Raw genomic sequence first — 4,500 nt, forward strand, 5'->3', positions numbered from 1 at the left:
TTTTTTTTTTTTTTTTTTTTTTTTGTATGTATATATTGATGTTGGAAAGAGTTAAACTGAAAATATACACACACTGACACATACACACACACATTCTTGTGTGTTTGTGATCGGGTAGAGAGAGAGAGAAGAGAAGAAAAAGAAAGAGATTGAGTGTTCTAAATATGGCACAAACCTTAATAAGTCATTGGGTCATCACTAAATACAATTTTCTTTTTTTCTTTTTTGCAGCATTGTATAAAATAGTTTACGCGATAATCACTGAATTATTTTTTCCAGAAAGTCCAATGGTGACCTCCACTCCATATCAGTTGGTTGTATTCTGCAACAACTCACAGTAAAAGTGTGTCTGTCCTCGGTTTCTAACTGCCTGTCCACTGAATTTTTCCCAACTCAGCTAGGGGGGTGGGGGTGCAATGCTAGGTTGTGAGGGGCTGCTGCTAATGCCACTAGGGTTTTCACTAAGTTGCCTTCTAAGTCTCCAAAGGTCATCTTCAAACTAGACTTCAGGGATGCCTTCAATTCCATCACTCAGGATGTCATCCTCCATGCAATAGGGGGAAATGCTCTATAGCCCAATCAGTTTGCTTGGTAATCTCATCAGGAACCCTCCTATCTCTCTTTTGGTGACCAACTCATCCCATCTGCCTCTGGAGTCCAACAGGGTGACCCACTAGGACCAGCTCTATTCGCACTGGGTATTGACCATGTTACCAAGATGGAAGCTGGCCTGGACTTGAATGTTTGGTAACTTGATGATGCTTGTTTGGGAGGGCCCTCCTGATAGGGTCCTTGCAACTGTGAGGACAATGATTGAGGAACTTGGTCGTAGGGGCTTTAGCATCAACAGTCCCAAATGCAAGCTCTGGCTCCTCAACCCTCCAGATTCACATTAGCAGACTGTAAACCTGTTTACAAACTCCTTCCCCTCTATCACGGTTCTTCCGTCATCAGCATGGAGCTCTCCAGAGTCCCAATTATTGTCACAGCTTTCTTAAGCTATACGTAAACAAACGAGTAGAGATGAGTATGCATTTACTAAAGGTTTATTACTTTAGGTACAATAGGGCTTAAGTCGTCAGTTATTTTTGTATAGTTCCCTTAGATTCTTTTCAGCTACGTCACTGAGTCTTCTGTTATCATTCTCCTCCCAGAAGTCCTTTTCTTTCCAGCTGACCAACTTCCGAGCTAGCCCACAGCGAAGTATCCGTATACAGTTCGTTTGCCACGAATCCTACCCTACACCATCTTTCAATCCATGATGGTTAACCTTGAGTAACTTTTAAAAAAACCTTGAGGTAATGGAGCCCCACCAAGGTTTTTTTTACACTTAGGAATTACTTATAGATTCCTAAGTTATAGTATTTTGTCAGCATTAGTCCCTCTTATAGATTTTCATCATCTCTCCAATGCCAATCTAATATTCAGGGAACTCAAATGTTTGGTCAATGTCAGACTCTCTCTCTAGAGTCCTGCAACAAGGCTCCTTAGCCCAAATGGTTTCTGTGTCTAAGTTTGCGCAAGTGCTTGTCTCTATCTCTTCCCTCCATCCATGCTTGCTTCCCTTCGGTAGGCAACATCCTCTCTTTTCCAACATGGACTAGTTCCAACAGGAAGATGGATGAAACTCTGTTACAGTGAGAGAGCTGGGTTTGTCAGTTCCTGTTACAGTTGAGGAGAGATGGAAGCAGAAAATATGAAGCAGTCTGCATTCAGGTGCCACTTTCGACTCTTTCCTTGATCAATTTTCAAGGTGTCACCTACTTTCTGCAGGTGTGAAATTCTCAGGGAACTGGATTAACGTCTTGCCTGTGGCCAACTTTGGAGGAGGTCTACTCAGACTAGATGAGCTCTGCATCATCATTGCACTCAGAGTGAGAGCCAACACTTGTGGGGGGCTGAGATGTCACTGTATTAGGTACCTCAACTCCACAGATCTTTACAGTGTCTTGCCACCTAAATGCTGGTCATTTCACATGTCATACTGGGCTGTGGCTCAGGTTAAAATCCCTTCAGTTCTGGAGCTGATGGGATTATCTAGAAGTGATGGGAAGAGACCAGATGGCCTTACCCTTTGTCCCTCACCTGGGACGCCACACAATCCGTTACTCCCTCCCATATCCTAGATGCTGTAGTAAATGGGATGGTCACTGCTTCCATAGCTGAACAGAGCAAAATCCTTGCGACCTGTCAGTGAACCATTTCTTCCAGCCTGTGGTATTTGAGATGCTCGGAGGCAGTGGGCCACTAACGGTGAAGTTCTTGTCATCGTTAGTGTCAAGTGATGTCCATGTGCAGACTTGGCTGTTCCAACACCTTAGCCGCACCATCACCCATGGTAATACTGCAAGCGTGTTGGCTTGCTTCAGTAAGTTCCATTGAATTTCTGAGTAGATTCAAACACAAATATATGCAGCCATCTTTTTTTTTTTAGTGCTGCACCAACTAATGGTGAAACCCATCTTGTGGAAGCCATTAACATTTTGAATTGTAAAAGATTGATAGTTGCAATAGCGACATTAGTCTCTTTCTATCACCTTTCAACAGCATTATATATTAAGGAACAGTAGAACGATTAACAACATAATAAAAATAAGTTTTATTTTTGATGATGCTTGGTTTTACAAATCCTGTGTCATTCAGCTTAGCAGCCGCTAATTAAGTTCTAAATGGAATTGGAAGGTTAAGAGCTTCCTTGATGCATGCCAGAGGAGCAAATAGCCATCATATCGATAGCATCGTGGTGAAAAGTGCTTCGTTGAGGAGCAAGGTGTTGTCACGTCGAAGGTATCGTGCTGAAGAGACTTACAAAGTGAAACAAACTCTTTAAGTACTAGTTTTACTACGCATGCGCACTCAAGGGGCTTCTGGAAAGGCAAGTCCATTGCGCATGTGCAGATAGTACTTCCTCAATGGTGGCTATAATTTCGTGCCACTACAGAATCATATCCAGTCTTAACGCATGTTTAATTTCTTCTAATTCTTTCTTTGCACAAAACAGCATTTGTTTTACAACCTGTCATTCGGGTTTTATATCATGGTTGATTGTCAATTTTAACAAAGTCTTTCAACTTACCAATGCCTTTGAATACTTCAGAGAATCGATTAGTAATTAAATAGTTAACGATTCATTAAAAATCCACCCCAACTTAAACATCTTTTTAGGTTTTGCAATAATACCATTTGGTACCCCTGCCCCCATCACATCATAACTCTGCAAAGGAATATTCTTACAGACATATGTAAGCAAGGTTCACAGACAACAGGTGGACCTATGCAGTTGCCATGTGGTAACCAAGAGATCATAAAACCCCATTTGGAAGATCGCCATGATGATTGGAAGAGGATTTCGTTAAGCAATTTGGGTCAGGATGGAAAAGAATGATGTAATCAAGACAGAAATGGAAGTGCATTGCGACCAGCCATGTATAACAGCATCTAATAAATATCTAACATATTTAGCTACTGATATGTCTACTTCTACAACTATGTCAGTTTACAAATACTTCCATATTCAGATTTCTTGCAACAAAAACCTGTTTCACTGATAGGAAGTGAAAAGTTTTCTCATTTTTCTCACAAACTAATAAGAACAAAAGATAGTGATCTTGACTCCTGCTAACACAAACCAATGATTGTCCTCTCCTTGTAATAGCAGTCAAATCTCCCTCAACTCCAAGCTGTCTGAGGATATAGTAATGGATGCAGAACGCCTGAAATGGCAGTCACAGAATGATTGGCTACAACCACCACCAACAACTATTAGCTGTATAAAAATCAAATGCTTTGTTAGCTTGCAATGCTGCATCTGCAAGTGTTGCCATATATGGAACTGGGAATAGAATCAACTGAACAAGTTAATCTAAAGCTAGTTAGTGTGTAATAATGGCCAATACTAAATAAACACTGCAACAGGTTAAATAAGTTGAAACCTTTGATGTCTGATACACTTAAGTTACAAATAATACATTTAAGAAAACTAACATTATTATATTGTTGTGCTGATGAGATCCAAATATGCCCAGAGTCATCTCTTATAGACTATTACCATCAGAGTAGAAGTCAGTGTTTAATGCTCAAAGAACCAAATACAAATGACAAAAGGCATGTGATACTGAATTAAGGCAAATTTATTCAGTATTTTAAATTTGATCAATCTTAAACCTAAAAGAGAAGAAACAGTTTGTGGAGCATTCATTGCTTTATTTATTTACATTAAAATTAAGTAAACCATTAAATCCAACCTTATGTAAAAAACAAGAGAATATTTTCTTTGCTGTACTCACTGTGTTTTCTTTGCTGAGGATCCAGTTGGCAGCTTGTATTGATCAACCACATCACACGGTCACAGCAGATGAGGGCTGACTGTGGCTCTGCCTGACAGGACACCCAGAAATGACCCCAGAATATACCAGCAAATGGTGAATGCAGCCACACTGCATGACACATGCCCCCACACCTCACCTGACCCTTGCATTAAGTAATCAACAACACCACACC

General features: G+C 40.5%; 1 protein-coding gene across 2 annotated transcripts in view; it reads right to left on the reverse strand.

Moving 5' to 3' along the window:
* LOC106870756 (nicotinamide/nicotinic acid mononucleotide adenylyltransferase 1) overlaps nucleotides 1-362 on the reverse strand; it is a 38,951-nt gene extending 38,589 nt beyond the window's left edge. The window contains exon 1 of one of the 2 annotated variants that reach the window (XM_052975170.1): nucleotides 176-362. The gene's annotated coding sequence lies outside the window, so the exon portion shown is untranslated. The remainder of the gene's footprint in view (nucleotides 1-175) is intronic. The other variant, XM_014916952.2, reaches the window with a different exon arrangement.
* Between the last annotated feature and the right edge of the window lie 4,138 nt (nucleotides 363-4,500).

The sequence above is a fragment of the Octopus bimaculoides genome, chromosome 2 (assembly GCF_001194135.2).
Source record: "Octopus bimaculoides isolate UCB-OBI-ISO-001 chromosome 2, ASM119413v2, whole genome shotgun sequence".
NCBI classification, from domain to species: Eukaryota; Metazoa; Mollusca; class Cephalopoda; order Octopoda; family Octopodidae; genus Octopus; species Octopus bimaculoides.